Source organism: Amphiura filiformis, chromosome 2 (assembly GCF_039555335.1).
Source record: "Amphiura filiformis chromosome 2, Afil_fr2py, whole genome shotgun sequence".
Classification (NCBI taxonomy): domain Eukaryota; kingdom Metazoa; phylum Echinodermata; class Ophiuroidea; order Amphilepidida; family Amphiuridae; genus Amphiura; species Amphiura filiformis.
Window position 1 is genome coordinate 64,370,719 of NC_092629.1, and position 17,417 is coordinate 64,388,135.

Below are 17,417 nucleotides of genomic sequence, written 5' to 3' on the forward strand. Positions count from 1 at the left end.
ATATTGACTTCAACCGGATGAGTTGCTTCTATAACTGATGCAGTTATCTGATCTCGAGTCGAGAGTGCGCCACTCGACACGACCTGGCTAGTTGCATTTGGTATCAGCAAGTAGTATGGAAATGGTAACTTTTGATTCCAATTTTTTATTATATAAATTTAACAGAGAACAGTGGAAAAATCATGAAGAGGGCTAGGTCCAACACTGGTCGAACATAGCCCGATGAGGTGAGGTGAGGTGACGTAAACTGGGTAGCCTTAATAAATATAATGCTGCGTTCTTAAAAGTGTATGTACCTGGGATGAAAGCCGACCATCATATGAAGATGCTGCTATTCATTTATACTACTACAAGACAGAAAAACAGTCTCAAGATAGAATATTTTGAAATATTAATGTCTCTTGCTATGTTTATTTTTGTCAAATCCCTAAAAATAGTGTTATTTCAAAATCACACGACCAAATTAGCCGACTTTATTTATTTCATTCAAAGACAAAAACTGTAGAGTTGAAATAAAAACACGATTTGTATGATTGTTTTACCAGATAGGGTCTTACGCAACGTAACACTCGATAACAAATTGATAACACATTCACTTTTCAAAATATTCTATAATTATTTGCCATCATCAAGTAATTAAATCCAGAGCAGGTCCTCATCAAAATGTCCCACACAATTTAACAGCTCATCGTTCAAACTGTTCCACATCGATTATAATTGATATTCAATACCACATTGTTGCATTTTAATCGAACCCTCGAAGTATGGCTATAACAAATTAGTATACCAAGGAGCCTACTAGATAAAGAAATGTCACGTGTTTTCTGCGTATGCCTACGTGTACCGCTAAATATTATTTCGGCAAGACCATAGTTTTCGCATTGGGTTTCCTATTAAAGTATATGTTTGTTGATTATTTCTGTGTGGGTGGTTTGTCCGAAGGGTCATTAGTCCGGATGTGGTCACAGTTAGTGCAAGAGATAGGGTTAGGCTAGGTTTAGTGTCGGATATTGGTTTGTCTAAGAATTGGTTATGTTGTGGTTTCAGGTTAGGATTAGGGCTTAGGTCACGAAACCGTACTAAGTACTAGTACTTTCTGTCAATCAAGTATGGTTTATTCTCTACATGTCAATCTTTAAATTATTAGCATAATCCTTTAGTAGCCTCGCTGCACTATTGGGCTTAGTCTGGCTTCGGCCGAATTTTGTAAATAAAAAAGAATGAATAAATGTATTCAAATACAATGAAGCTAGATATATTAAAAAAACCGGAGTATATATGTTACATTGGAGATGTACTGCTAAATTTACCTAAGTTGGACTAGTGCTAAAGGACACATGATACATATTTTCAAATGTATATTACGATGCTTTCTTTCTGAAGGGACTTTAAACTTATATTAACGATCATTATATACATTTTACAAAGAAAGACCGCGTAAACAATAATACTCTAGAAGATTGGTATTTATGGCGATAGGATGAGACTGTATCACACTCAAACATTACACTTTCAGATCCAAGCTCTGGAATTATAACAGTGTAAGTAAACAGTTTTGTTTTCCAACATGCCAAGTCAACACAACGAGTGTTGAAAACCAAAAGTCTTTCACTCACAATGACCTGCCCCCACAAGAATGAGTATAGAGTGGCCATGGCTCTAGATTAAATATGAACAAATTCTAAAAAAATGTGAAGGAAATGTTGATATTTGAAGACAAAAGCAAGGACCCATCATAACATGTTTGGTGTATTATAATGGGTATAAAAATAACATTTAAAATCTGAAATACCTCATAAACTAAATTTGTCAAATGTATGTCTATTTTGCAAGAGCAAGTCGATGTGAGTTGAGGTTTTCTGGTTCTCAATCTTCGACAACATAATATTTAGGTTTGGGACGTCGAATTGGCGAGATGTGATATTGCATTAGCACTTGAAGGCTTCATAGACTGTAAATATATATAAAAATCCATCGTATATTCTATCGTTCCATCATAGGACGTTCACTCAGATTTGGATTCAACTCCTGAATCAGAAATTTTGTTATATTTGACTCGGGATTTGTCACATTCGGGCATATGGGCGCTTAAATTGACCGACAAAAGCGCATTGGATCATATAAACATTATATTGGATGGTATATTTACAAGATCTTGCCACCATTTATAATCACCCAGATTCATCTAGAAGCTGACGCTGGCTTCGCTCATCATCTGACAAAACAAGGCTCTATACAGTTCGCTCCAATAAAAGAGCCGGGGATTGGCATCATGGCATGGTTGCTGGTTCACCGTTTTCGAGCCCTAGCTCTGGAACAAGCTCCCTGTTTATGTTAGAGAAGCGAAATCCGCGGCTGCTTTTAAGCGGCTTTTAAAGACATACCTTTTCCTAATGTATAAGTTATTGTTGTTGTTTTCTTATTTGTATTGCTTCTTTGACCCCTCTCTCAAACCATCTGCTTTCTCTATCCAAGATTTTAACATCATGTCAAATCTTCGAACCAAATTTAGGCTATCCTGGCCAAATTCGTTGAGAATACGTTACAAAACATTCCTTTGACAACAAGGATGTTAAAATTTTGGACAGAGAAAGCAGATGGTTTGAGAGAGGGGTCAAAGAAGCAATTTACGTGAAACGGGATGAGCCTTCACTTAACAGGGGAGGCGGCTTACGTCACAACTTGGCCGGGGCCTACAGTTCAGCGATCAGGAAGATACCTCTCAGATTGAACTCAAAGGTGGTGACCTGTGATACTACAACATCCGTTTCACAGGTCAATGAACTTTTACCGCCAGATGATCAGTAGGGCTGATGATGCGTTTAGGATTGGACGTGAAAATTTCCACTCAAAAATAGTCCAGTTGACTAGAGTATAGTTCAATATTAATGTTGTTAGTTCAATGGGCAGTTTTATCCCAATCCTAATTATTTACTTCACCTTAATTTTAACAAAAGTCAGAAATCTCGTCGACGTCGATACGTCGACGACATATTGGAAATTGTTAAGGAAGACCAGGTCGATAACCTTACCAGTCATCTAAACCAGAGCGATCCAACAGGTAGCATAAAATTCACGTATGAAAAAGAGCATGAGGGCACTATTCCATTTTTGGACACTCTAATAGTCAAAAAAGCAGATGGCTCGGTCAAGCTGTTAGTCTATAGAAAGGTCACTCACACTGACCAGTACCTAAATTTTGACTCGCACCATCCCATACACCACAAACTAGGTGTAATTCGCACTCTGTTAGACAGAATGAACAGTGTTGTAACGGAAGACGAGGACAGAAAACAAGAAGAAGAGAAGATCAAGCAGGCGCTCGGGCGTTGTGGCTATCCTAATTGGTCCTTTAAGAAAGTGAAAGAAAAAATGGTTAACAAACAGAGCAAGCCCAACACCAAGAAAGATAGTAGCGATCGGACCAAGGGATTTGTCGTGATCCCGTACGTAGAGGGTCTCGCAGACAAAGCCAATAGGATCTTCCGGAAACACGGAATTGCCACTGCTATGAAACCTAACACCACGCTCCGAAAAATACTGGTTCATCCCAAAGACAAAATAGACCCACTTAGTACAACTGACTGTGTTTATGAAATTCCATGCGCAAATTGTAATCACTCATATGTTGGTGAAACGGGAAGAAAATTTGAGACTCGTCTAAAAGAACACCAGAAAGAGACAGACAGGGTGTCAAAAACCAAATCAAATTACACCCGGCAAACCCGAAAACAATCAGCGAGTGAACAATCCAAGTCAGCTATAACAGACCACGCAGTGCAACAAAATCATATCATCAATTGGGACAATGCCAAAATTCTTAGCAAGGAGTGTGATGCAAATGCCAGATATGTCAAAGAATCTATATGGATCAGGAGACGAGGACCCAATGTCATGAATAGAGACGAGGGGCCCACTACCTCAGTCACGTGTATGATCCTCTCCTGGCTGTAAATACACCCTCTACAGTCGGGATACGTCCTACCGGAAGTAAGGATCATCCAACATCATTCTGATGATGCCTATCGACCATGATAGGCGAAACCGTCAAGTGAGTAAAATATTTTGGTTTTGTGCAAAAGAAAATTATTTTACTGTCAGAAATCTCCTTTACAATATAATTTTGAATTGTACGAATACTCATGCAAAAGAAATCTTTGGGAAATCTCTCTTCATTAGTTTCTTTATAACTAATGTCTAGACATTTTGTGTGGACATGAGAGTACCTCAGACGTATCGTCTTTCTGATATCAAATATTTTTGTCATTGTTTGAAATTCACGATATAATACAAATTTTATGACAAATTATTAAAATTTGATATTTTTCAAATTTTTGATATATAACAGTCCTCGAAATAAATTTGATAAATCTAATGATATAATTCTTAAAGTGCATGTAGCTGGGAGGAAAAGCCGACGATCAATTGAAAATTTTGACCTTTTATATTGAAGATATGGATTTTTTTCCCAAAAGGCTTATTTTTTTTTTGTTTTGGGAAAAAAGTCCATATCTTCAATACAAAAGGTCAACATTTTCAATTGATCGTCGGCTTTTCATCCCACCTACATACACTTTAAGTATAAATCATCAGATTTATAAGGTTTACTTCAAGTACTGTTAAATATCAAAAATATCAATTTTTAATGATTTGCCATAAAATTTGCCATAAGAATTTCAAAAAATCTAAATTATTTGATATCAGAAGGACATTCTTCGTAATCAGAATGCAATTTGATATGTCTGATGTGCTCTAATGTCCCACAATAAATACTGTCCAAACGTTCATACCCACCCCTTAAGTTATTTGATTCAAAACACTTTTCAAGGGTTTTATGCAGCGAAACACTTGAACTATATTGCTATACTACATCTGTGAACTTGTGAAGATAACACATTATTTTTCAAATTATTCCTCAATTATCTGTCATTATCAAATAATTACGATCAAAACAGTTCCTCATCATATAATTTAGTACAGCTCATCTATCAAAAATTGTTTCATGTCTATAACAAGAATTGATATACAATACCACGTTGCAAGATTTTAATCAGACCCTCAAAGTATGGCTATAACAAATAAGTATACCATAATAAAGGAGCCTTCTAGAAGCAAAATGGTCTTCTCTGATCATGGCTACACATACCGCTAAATATTAGTTCGGCCATAAACACAATAGTTTTCGCATTGGGTTTCCTATTAAGGTGTATGTGTGTTGATTATTTTAAGCTTTTTCATTCTTATGCTTTTAATCACGTTATCATGAATCAATGATAATTTGTTTTAAATTGAAATAAGTTTCTAGGGTTTGTGTTTAGTTTGGCACAAAGGAAACTCTGGTGGTAGTTCCTACAAACAGTGAACAAAATAATGATATTTCTAATTGCAACCACGTATTTCAACTACATCAACATTTCTAGAAGTACGTTTATACCATTTCAATCAGAATAATTTTAAACGAAGATAAAGCGACGAAAAGAGAAACCCTGTTGTACGGGCCCGACCGGCATAAATTTGACAAGAAATGGGAAATATGAAATATGACACTTGACTTTTTTTATTCCTAGATTTCTCCTGCGTGTTTTGATTCCTCTTTTGTTGCTCTACGATATCATTTGGTCGAGTTATGGGCGCTTGAGTGGCTTCAAGTCGGATTTTGAAAGTTGCACGTAGCTCCTATTCAAGCCAAGTGCGTTGTACTGTGACCAATAAATGACCATTGCTTTTGTCCGCCAAATTTAAATGAGTACGTGTGTCGCCTGCAAAGAGCCCTGACCTTAAGGGCTGGGGTAGCGACGTTGGTCAGGGTAGCCCCTGTCGAAAAGTAAAGATGCCCTACACTCATTATCATGTGTGATAACTGCCATGGGTCAGTACATGTCATGTATACTCTTTTTTACTAACTTTTATATCTGGTCAGATTTTTGGGGCAAATTAGTGAAAAATCGGTTTTTTTTTTTTTTTTTTTTAAAGAGAAATGTCAGAAACAATCGCTGTTGGACAGTTATTATACATACATACACACAAAATTTCAGTATGGTTTTAGCACCTGCGAGTTTTCCATTTAAATATTACACTCGAATTTGTCTTCCCATTTTGCTGTTTTCGGTCGGTTTTATGTATGCTTTCGCATTAAGAATCGTTTTTCACAATGACATGCTCAAAATTTTGGTCTGACCGTCGGCATTTCTTGCAAACATTATGCGCATTACAACCGAATTTTATTCAAGTCACTCTATGTGTATATTTTGGTTGCTACCGAAGTTTGCAAGTGATATAAACACAGTGAGACACATGTAAAAAAGCGAGAAAATTGTTTCTCGTAAATTGGCAGTCTAGATGTTTCGTGAAAAACGTCGGTTTCTGGGGTAATTCTGATATTTATACTCACATTGTTTTTCCTCAGAGTGCCTGCAGTTTAGATATTCCATTTTCTTCTGAAATAGACTATTTTTATAGTCTATTTTGAGTACAATTCTGGTAGAAAGTCGAGCTAGCTCGTATAATTAATATGGTTTTAAATGGCACGCCATTTTATTTATTCGTCCTTGACCCATGATGACACGTGATCTATTTTGAGGCAGAAAGTAATTCCTTATGACAATTCTACTTCAACTGTGCATAGTAAACCTAATTTTTATTGTTGCTTTTTGCAATATTTGCAAGAATTTAGAAAAAAAAAGACATTTTTCAGCCATTTTAAAGCCCAAAAATATAAATATTTATCAGTATCATTACGTACGATCTCAGGTCACGTCCTATTAACGTCCTATTGCGCTTAGCGTGCACAAGTAATATGAATGAGACTACATAGTGGGAATTTCCCCACAGAGGTCAAACATGCGAAGAAAAGTTAGATCACTCAGCTCACATCATGATCATGCCGGGGATCATGCACTATTATGGCAATTCTTTCCTACTTTTCTGACTGTTTGCTGCTCAAATTTGTTGTCCAGTTATCCGTGAATGTTAGTCCCTATAATCATTCAATGGAATTAGTTTGCCTAGCTATAGCATAATGTTCAAACAAGAATCACAAACGTTGCGATCAAAATTCGGCAGTCTTTATCATAGTTATTATAACATGTATAACCACACCAGAGAAGATGTTATAACCATTAAGACACATCGTTCGTACCCCGGCGCACAAAGACAAGGTCAAAAGGATGCAGAAGAAACAAAAACTTCAACCTGAACCAGGTAATGTTTGATTTTAATATAAAGCATGAAAATGAAGCCAGCTATGAATATGTGTACTATTGGGGCTGTGCTGTGTGCAATATGGGGCGGTGGGATTTCTTTTGGAATACCCTACCTACCACTGCAGATTTTCAATGTCATCTTTTATGAACGACCCATACACATACACTGTGAATGTAAAAAGATGGTACCAGGGTATTCTAAAAGATGGCCGGGCGGTGCAATAAATTGCGAGCCCCGATTTCCAAACGGTTGCCAAAAATCGCTTGCCCCCCCCCCCCTCTCGGCCCGCCAAAAATTTGCTTGCCCTCCCCCGGCCCGCCAAAATATCTTTGCTCCCCCAACTTTACACATCCCAATTTGCAAACCTTAAATGGCCTAGATCATGTTGCGAGTGCAGCGTGCTAGAAAATTTGCATATTAAAAGCGTTTCGGTACTTTTTTCCTAAGCCTTTTTAGAGCGTTTTATTTTAAAGGCGGCCCGGCATGAATATGTGCCAAAAATCGCTTGCCCCTCCCTCTCAGCTGGCCAAAAATCCCTTCCCCTTCTTGGCTCAGCAAAAATTGCCCCCCCCCCCTCGGCCTGCCAACAAATCTTTTCCCCTTCCCCCTTTGCACATGCCACATTTTTGGGTTCCCAATTTGCAAACTTTCTCAGATTTATAATTACATGATTAGCGAGCAGGAAATTGTACATTTTTAAACGTTTCTGTAGTGTGTTGCTATTTTAGCATGTGTAATTTAAAGGGTGCTCTGTAAATGTATGCCAAAATTGTACCTCCCCCATTCCCAGCCAGCCAAAATTGCTTGCCCTCTCACCTTTTGGCTCGTTAAAAAATCCCCCCCCCAAAAAAATATATATACGGTACCCTCCCCTAGGGCTCATAATTATTGCAAAGCCTCTAAGTGAAACTTATGCATTCCCAGGCTAATAATAATATGATAATGGATTTATGGGGAAGATGTTTATTTTGTCAAGACCGTAACCATGATTCTTTGTGGGGGGTGCTGATTGGGGGGGCAATTTTGTGGAAGTAGACTTTCTTCCACAAATTTTGACCAAAAAAGCTTTAAAAATCGCTTGCAAATTATTACATTTTGGGGCTTTTTGTATACTTTTGCAAATTGGGGGGGGGGGCTGCCCCACCCGCACTCCAGTCTAGCATAAAATTGGGCTCTGAGAGCTTCATTAGTTTACGATAGAGAACACTAAAATATCAAAACGGTAGGTGGTAAGTGCAGTCATTTTTACTCTGCGTTTCATGGTTTCAACACAGGAGAACTTTTGTGTTTATGTCAGCAATTTAGCAAAATATTGTGACAATTATTTTACTTGATCTTTTCGAGCAAATGTTGCCTATTTCGAGAAATTCAAAATATTTTGCTTCACTTTTCTCGCTGTAATCAACATTTCCCACAGATTGAGCAAACTTAGTGGCAAATTGGAGTCATATACCCCTTTGTGCACATTGATTGAAACAAAAAATCACACTCAGCAGAGTTTTTTTTACAGTTGTCAGTCGGTCAGGTTAAGGGGTACTGCACCCTGGCCAATTTAGTGCTTATTTTTGCATTTTCTCAAAAATTATAGCGCATTTGATACAAGTAAGATATGTATATGTTAGGGGCATACAAGGACTACAACTACTGCACTGAAAATTCAGCGACTCAAGGCAAGTAGTTATTGATTTATTGATCAAATAATGGTTTTCCCTCATTTTTGACTGTAACTCCACAACTGTTGTCTGTGCTGAAATAAAATTTCCAGTGCAAGAGTTGCAGTCCTTGCCCCTATAATATACATATTACTTGTCACCAATCAATGAGCTCTAATTTTGAGAAAATACAAAAATAGGCACAAAATTGGGCAGGGTGTAGTACCCTTAGACAAACTCACCTATATGTTAATTTCTCGCATCACAAACATTGCATTTAGGCTAACACATGGAAACCCTTTGTTTGGCAATATAAGCAGTTTGGTCGGGAATTAAAATTCATTTTCATTTTGATAATGCTGGCAATATTTTACACATACACTGAATCGCATTTGTTTTGTATCTCAAATGCAGTTGCTGACATGGACACAAGCAGTGATGAGGATGTACTCCCAAGAAAAAAACATCTACTTGCATATAACGGTTAAGTATTTGTTCAACTGAACAGCCACAGCAGCACTCCAAAGATGTGCTGTCACATATTTGCATTGTCTGCAACAAAGTGAAATACCCTGCCACAAAGGAAGCAGATTGAGATGCGAAGGGGCTCTGACATCTTGTACTTTCATAAGACAGAAATTGACGAAAGCCGTAGATGACAAATCATAGCAAAGACTGAAGGTGCATGCAGCAGCTTACAGGACCGGACAAACTGTGTTGTGCTAGTGGTTTGAAGTATCATCATGCAACATGCTACAGGGATTTTATCCCATATTAATTACCAACTCAACTTCAACTCCCAGGAATAATGTACATGTAGAGTATACTTTGTAGATACAGCAATGCAGCTGTTTATGTTTGTGAATTCATGTGTTCAAGAGAAAGTCATAAGAGCCTCAAAGACTCAAAAAGTTGAATAAACTGTTCGTAGAGCAGGTAAAAGAGACAGACAGAGAAGATATTTCTTCTTATAAAACAACAATAAAGGCTGCAGCAGACATTTTCAGTTCACAGCTATGCCGTGTAAAACCACATCAGCACAACTGAAGTGAAATGGTGTATATGACACTTTGTTGATGACTGGCTTTATGATGAGTGTCAATAGTTAAGGAATTGCAGATTCTAAGTGAGACAATTCAGTGTTCTTCAAGTGATGTAAACAGACTCGGAGACATTAATTATGTATTATATTTATAGGAAGTTTATTGACATTTGACACACTGCTTTGAATAACCATGAACACATTTCAATTTTGATACTTGGAAGTGTATGATTACAGACATCAAATAAATGTCAGGGCCGTCTATTCTTCTATTATTCACCCCCCACACACACACCAGGGGAGGAAATAATTTTACCCCTTTGAGGAAGAATTTGGTTTTTAAAAAGAAAAAAAAGCTAGTTTCAAGGAAGATTAAAATAAAATGAATTATTATGTTATGGAGATGGGCTATGTAATTGGATTGGCTGGCAGTGACCGCTCTACAGGGTATGCAAATTATCAAGTGTCATTTAGGAAAGAATTATAATGGGTTTATATCATTTTATACATGTAGCAGTCTGTGGCTTTTACCCATCCCCATCAACAAAAATAATGATTTTGTAGGAAAACCAGGGAATGCTTAAAACAGGACAGTTGGTCAGTAATTTGTCCTCGCCTGGGCAATAGTGATCACTTATAATAATAATAAAGAGCCTACATATACCCCCATTGTGGCCTGCAGGGGCATGTACACCATCCGCAATAATAAAAACATGTAAAAAGGGTAGTATTCCGCAGGTACTGAGGCATGTTACATGGGTAGTACGCACAAGGTGCTACAAAATTACGGTTGCATTTGACAAATTTCAATTTGCATAATCAATGAGGGCCACTAATTAGAAAAGTTGATTAGGGTCCTAATTATTTTTATGCAAATTATGGAAATTTGCCAAATACATCCATAGGTTTGTTGCATTTTATGTGTATAGCCCATGTACCAAGTTTCAGTACTACCATACCTCTTATAATTGTATCTGAAAACTTTACTTTGCATAATTCATGCATAGATAATGAAAAATTACCTGACAACACTTCATGCCAAAAATAAAGAAAATTATAAAAAGAAAGTTGTTGCCAATTTGTTGGTTTTGTACCATTTTGACAGACCATATCTTGAGAACCGAATGTCCGATTAAAATCAAAATTTCAGTTTTGTAATCAGGAGAGCATGGACTTTTAGATTAGAAAAAAAATCTATATAATAGTGTTACCTTAGTTAAAACGTATTGAATAAACGTTTTAAGAACATTTTTGTGCTTGCTGGGAACACATTGCCCAGAGGTTTTTTTTTAAAGATGTGTCTCAATTTCACTTAATTGTTGACCAAAGTGAGAGGGGTGGACCAAATATTTTCTCCTCCATTATTTTCCCTAGTAAATACTTCTTATTACCACTGACTCGTGCCCCCACCTGGGCCCCCCCCCCCACTAGCTATGGCTATATAATAACATGGTTCATTGAACTTCATTCTCATATTTGAAGGGTATATTTTTGTTGTCTATCGCTACAAGATGAAAATAATTCTCAGGTATATCAAATCATTTTTAAATGAACATGTACGTTTTCAAGATTTTGTACACATTACACTTTGCACTTACAATTTCAAACGTCCAACTTTAAGGGGGTACTTCACCCCTGCCAAATTTTGTGCCTATTTTTGCATTTTTTATAAAAAATTATAGCGCATTAGGGACAAGTAAGATATGTATATTATAGGGGCAAGGACTACAACTAATGCACTGGAAATTTTATTTCAGCACCGACAACAGTTGTGGATTTACAGTCAAAAATGAGGGAAAACCAATATTTGATCAATAAATCAATAACTATTTTCCTTGAGTTGCTGAATTTTCAGTGCAGTAGTTGTAGTCCTTGCCCCTATAATATACATATCTTACTTGTCACCAATGCACTATAATTTGTAAGAAAAAATGCAAAAATAGGCACAAAATTGGGCAGGGGTGTAATACCCCCTTAAGATTGGTCTGAAACCTGGAATTATGGAAACTTTCGGGCCTCTAAATTGTTGGTCTAAAGTATATAAAAGTATACATATTTAGAATGGCAAAGACTTGATAAGTTCATCTGTGAGGCCCAAAATGCCATTTTTCGCCCAAAATCCCAAAAATAACAGTTTTTGGCCCACTTCTTTTTCGTACATTGTAACAAAAAATTCTTGGGCCAAAATTTTGTTTTAAATTATTAATATTTAAAAACTTGAATTCAAAAAATAAAAAATGGGTCCTAGATATTTTTAAATTTTTATGGCGCTGGATAGTACATTACCCGGGAGATTACCCCACTGATCTCTAACCAATGTCTGTGGTTCACATACATGGATAGGCCTCCCAAAAAGCATTTTTTCAGAAAGAAAAGTTCTGGTAGATTTTTGTTTTGCTATTAAAACCAGCTACATGTGTGTATGACCTATAATATAATAATAAAGGAATCATGGGTTTTCATTTGTGTAGTTTCATTTTTTTTTTTTCGCCTCCAAAGGCTAGATATTTTTTTTTTCAATTTTAATGTATACTTTTATACAAAGTTGGTTGGGGAATTTTTTTTTACTCATCAGTGAGGCAAAATTGTTTTTTTTCGTCTCACTAGCGGGTGAAGTTTTTTTTTTCGTCTCACTAGTGGGCGAAGTTTTTTTTTTTCAAAAACTCCCATGCCCCCCTGAAATCTAATGGTGCGCCGGCGCCCCTTACCAACATCGTAACCTTGATATCGTCTTCTTGACTGATCTGTATTCAGGGAATGCTGAATTCCATTACCCCCTCAGTGACTCAAGAATGTAGGCCTACTATTTTCCTTCTACCTTCAGTCTTGGAAAATAGTAGACATATACTCTCCAGATCACCTTGGGGTAATAATTTGCACACTTTCTATCATGAGCAGCCAATATTCCCACCATCCACTTGGTCATTGGGCTATTCCAGTTTAAATCCACACTACCCCTGTGGAAGATTTAGCCAAAGTCTTCCACAGATGGAGTATGAGTTTTCGAATAGAATAGACAGTTGGGTAACTTCCATTTGAAATACTCACTCCATCTATGGAAGATATAGACCACTTGACATGTGACGTCATTACCCGGCAGTATGCGCATGCATTATGGCACTTTCCATTGTTCTTTGCCCTGCATTGTGCGTGCGCATCGTAGTTTGCTCAGGGCGTGTGTATTTTAAATCTCCCACCACATTTCATATGGTACAAGAAAGCCATTGAACTGTAAAGCGGTTCGTTCGAGCAAATCGAAAGACCAATCCCTCGCCTTTGTTGATAAACATTGATGTCAAGTGGTCTATAGGTAAAGCCATAATGCAGGGGGTGTATGGGTTTAAAAATAATTAACCCTGACCAATTACATTTGAAAAACATACTCCCCCTGTGGAAGGATTGTAACTGGAATAGCCCAATATGAAGATATGACCTTAATCTCCCAGGGAGTGTGAATTTCAATTGTGGTTACCTGAATGGGTGACTCCACTTGAAATCTACATCACCTGTGTCAAAGATTAAGGTCATGTATTCCATAGGGGTGTATGGATTTCAACTGAATAGCCCATTTGGTGTATAACAATGTGTTTGAATAATAACAATGAAAAACACACTTTATCACAAGTTTGTACTTAATCATTAATATCTTTTATTTGCTAAATAAAGTTATCTCCATTTGTAATAAATGTGTTTGTTGAATATAAATTACTGACATCATTTGCCACTTGTATTGTATTACTAGTATATCATACTGTTATAACATGACAGAGTGCCGAATAACAACTTACTAAATATATAACTATAAAGCGTCCCCATTTGTTGAATTGCTTCCCCGGAAGTGTTTCAGTTAATCGCTTCGAATTCGAGATCAAGTTTTTATATTGTTTTATCATGTCAACAGACTCACCACAGGACTAGCGTAGATACCCGGCCCCAACTCAACACAAAAGTTGACAACCATGAGAGTTACCAAATCTTTCAAAAGCCCCTTTTGCAATGATTTTCATCAAATTACCCCCTTTTTCATGCAAAATCGAGGACGAAATATGGCCAAAACAACCCCTTTTTTGCGGTTTTAAATGACTAGAATTTCAAACATCCGCTTTCAATGATTAGAATTTCAAACACCCCTTATCAATGACACTAAATATTGACATAAAATTTCTGGATTTTCTCAATTACTTTTTATCAAAATATCGCGGACAGTGCAAATTAGATACCCCTATTATGCTAATTTCACTGTCAAATTTCACGAAATTTGGCCAATTTCAAGGTCCTTGCTACTGGTAAAAAAATAACCCCTTTTCCACGCAATTTGGTAACTCTCATGGTTGTCAACTTTTGTGTTGAGTTGGGGGGCCGGGCGTAGATATCGAAACAATATGAATTTAATACATCCTTGATGCCATTTTCCAAAAAAATGCTATGTCTCGGAGCTTGCAAACATTTCAAAATCCAATGATTTCAGTTCATATGCACTACAAGTTGCCATATTTGGCTGAGAAATAGCACTATTAATCTAGGCTATGGAGCCATTTCAACAACACCTTGCATTCAGTGGGAAAAGGTCATTGAACTTTCAAACTTGATCATAGCCCATTTAAGGGGGTACTACACCTCTGTGGTAAATTTGTGACTATTTTTGCATTTTTCTCAAAAATTAATAACATATACTGGTAACAAAAGTTATGTATATTATTGGGGCAAGGAATCCAATTACTATACTGAAATTTCAGTGAATCAAGACAAGCGGTTCAGTAAATATGATAGGAAATGAGGTACATCCTAGCGGTACATGTACCTCATTTTCTATCACAAGTATCAAACCGCTTGTCTTGTGTAAGCACCCAAAGAGCTATTTGGTTGAATACAATACTTGCACTTAAAAATTATGAATGATTAGAGTTTTGCCTTTTCACAAAGAAACAAACAACTGAAAAATGCCCATTACGGGCAAAACCTAGGTGGTACTACACCCCTTGATAAATTTGCGATTATTTTTGCATTTTTCTCTATAAGTAATAACACATTGGTAACAATTAAAAGTTATGTATATTATAGGGGCAAGGAATCCAGTTACTACACTGTAATTTAAGTGACTCAAGACAAGCGGTATGTTATTGACGATAAGAAAAGAGGTACCGCTAGAATGTACCTCATTTCTTTATATAATGAACCACTTGTCTTCAATCACTGAAATGTCAGTGAAGTATTATACATAACTTTTGTTACCAGAGTGTAGTAATTTTTAAAGAAAAATGCAAAATTAGTCACAAAATTTATCAAGGGGCGTAGTACCATACCACCTTAAAGCCTTCAATTTATAATGTACATCAAGGTTTAGGTGTAAGTAACATTAAAGGAGGCTGGTCAAATTTCATCGCATGATATTTCTACCATGGATGAATGATCTTGAAGTTAATACTACTGCCTATACCTCTTGGGACAGAATATTCCTTTGTTGCTACATCATAACACAAAAATACTTTTTTTATCTTGAGACGACATTCTAGAAACAGTTTTTTTAATTTTTTTGATATCGGCCTTATTAACAAAAAAAATAACTTAATAAATTTCACATATGCCAATATGCACAAAATGATGTATAAAATCAGAGTCTCCGGCAATCATAGCATTGTGCCTTTTATGTTAGAAAAATAATTATGAAGCATGAATCGCATGGTTTATTTAAAACAAACTCATATTGACTATAAAAACGAATAAAAACAGTCGGCTCTCAACACGCGATATTCAAAATTCCTGCGCTGAATCTGTCTAAGTGCAATGACATAATGGTTATTTGTACCAGTACTCAATTGTCATTACACTCGACAATTTCAGCGCCCAGGAATTTTGAATGTCGCCCGTTGAGAGACGGGTGTTTTTAATCGCTTTTATAGTCACGATGAGTTTGTTTTAAATAAAACATTGTGATTCGTGCTTGATAGTTATTTTTTTACATATAAGGCATAATGTTGTGATTGCCAGAGACTTCCTTTAAGGGGGTACTACACCCCTGCCCAATTTTGTGCCCATTTTTGCATTTTTCTCAAAAATTATAGCGCATTGGGGACAAGCAAGATATGTATATTATAGGGGTAAGGACTACAACTACTGCACTGGAAATTTTATTTCAGCACAGACAATAGTTGTGGAGTTACAGTCAAAAATGAGGGAAAACCAATATTTGATCAATAAATCAATAACTACTTGCTTTGAGTTGCTGAATTTTCAGTAAAGTAGTTGTAGTCTTTGCCCCTATAATATACACATCTTACTTGTCACCAATGCGCTATAATTTTTGAGAAAAATGCAAATATAGGCACAAAATTGGACAGGGGTGTAGTACCCCCTTAAAGATACTACAATGTAGGCCTAGTTCACCTGTCAATCAAACTCAGAAACAGTTTGTTTGTATACATTTTTTCTTGATGATTGAAATTTCTAACCCATCGGGAAACAGCATGCCCTATGGTTAGTTTTTTACCTTTAAACATACAAACTCTCTAAAAAGTTAGGGCTTAGTAATAGGAAACTAATGCTAGAAAACAATTCCTAGAAAAGTTGCCCTTTTCCTTCCTAAAGTTCAGACATCATTGGCCATTGTCTCTGATTGTGTGCTTTTAAAGTTAAACATATCACAGGCTGTGGTGAGGATTGACAGGATCGTCAGATCCCGGCGTCAGATGCAAAATAGTTCACTCATTTCTGACTATCATTATGAATGCATGTTTTTTTTTTTCCTTAAAAATTGGTTAATGCAAACCATGCAATACAAACAAAATGCCCTTTTAATATGATACATGCAGAGAGCAGCATGCACTTTGCTCAGTGTGCTACACTATATATGCAGTATGCTCTGTGTGATACAAAAATACACAATTACTTTACTATCAACAATAGCATTGACTTAACTACACAAAAGATACAGAAAAGGGATATACAGGGTGTAACAAAAAAGTTTACCATCAACTTTTGCTTGTAAAGTTGACCAGGTGCATATAGCCAGGATATGTGGCTGCTAAGGGGCTGTTATTTTCTTCGGGCAGGGAGGGCACCTATGTTTCAGATGGACATTTTATTTTTAAAAAGACCATATATATACAATACATAAAAAATATTTCGTATAGCCCCTCACGAAAACTAGTGCATTGCATTTGTGCTTGCTCAATTAGCATTTTGTGCAAATTTTAGTACACAATTTGTTACCGTTCTTTTTTATGGACCTTTTCATTTTACATGTAAAGTCTATGGAGATTAATATTAGAGAAGGCTGTTAATTATGGATGCTATAGCCTCATTTTAGGCTATTTTAAGAACTTACAAGTTCATAAAAATGGCAACAAATTGTGTAATAAAATAGAAAATGCCACTTGAGCAAGTCCAATTAAAAATACGTCTGGAGTGGGGCTATAGCTAAAACAAAAAATGTCCTACACCTTAGGCCAAGTAAAAAATAAACATATTTCACGTCCGGGTTTTTGAAAAAAAGGAGGAAGAGGGGCCTTTTTATTTTGTAT